A 694-nucleotide genomic window follows, 5' to 3' on the forward strand; every position below is an offset into this window, starting at 1 on the left:
TGTGGACATGCATGCGTGTGTACAGCGTGTGGACATGTATGTGTGTGAACAGTGTGCGTACACTGTGTGGACATGCAAGCATGTGTGTGTACAGCGTGTGCATGTGTACACGTTTCTACAGTGTGTTTTTATGTGTGTGAGCACACGAATGCCAGAGCCCATTGTTGGGCGTCTTCCTCTACCACCCTCCACGCTAGTCTCTCACTGAACCTAGGATCACTGACTCAGCTGGACTCAGGGCCCGTGAGCTCCTCCCGTCTCACCTCCCCAGAACCGGGCTTTAGAGTCCACCATGGTGCGCGTGCACATGGGGCAGGGGATCTGGACAGGTCCTCACACTTGCTCACTGAGCTCGTCTACGGCAGCCCCTGCCACGCTCCCGAAAGTGGCGCCCATCCACAAGAGGCTCCAGCAAGAACAAAGGTGCCGGGCAATGGCTGCGGTTTGACCTGAGCTGCCTAAGCAGGGGCACAGATGCACGGGGCTTCCGCCACGGACACCCCATTCCGCCACGGACACCCCATTCCGCCATGGATACCCCATTCCGCCACGGATACCCCATTCCGCCACGGACACCCCATTCCGCCACGGACACCCCATTCCGCCACGGATACCCCATTCCGCCACGGACACCCCATTCCGCCATGGATACCCCATTCCTCCATGGATACCCCATTCCTCTGTGGACACCCCA

The 694-nt window shown here is 59.2% G+C and overlaps 1 protein-coding gene across 1 annotated transcript in view; it reads right to left on the minus strand.

Annotated features, from left to right (window-relative positions):
• Nucleotides 1-694, minus strand: part of Nrap (nebulin related anchoring protein) — a 67207-nt gene that overhangs the window by 18124 nt on the left and 48389 nt on the right. The window lies entirely within an intron of this gene.

Source organism: Psammomys obesus, unplaced genomic scaffold (genome assembly GCF_907164565.1).
Source record: "Psammomys obesus unplaced genomic scaffold, mPsaObe1.curated_primary_1811, whole genome shotgun sequence".
In the NCBI taxonomy this organism is placed as follows: Eukaryota; Metazoa; Chordata; class Mammalia; order Rodentia; family Muridae; genus Psammomys; species Psammomys obesus.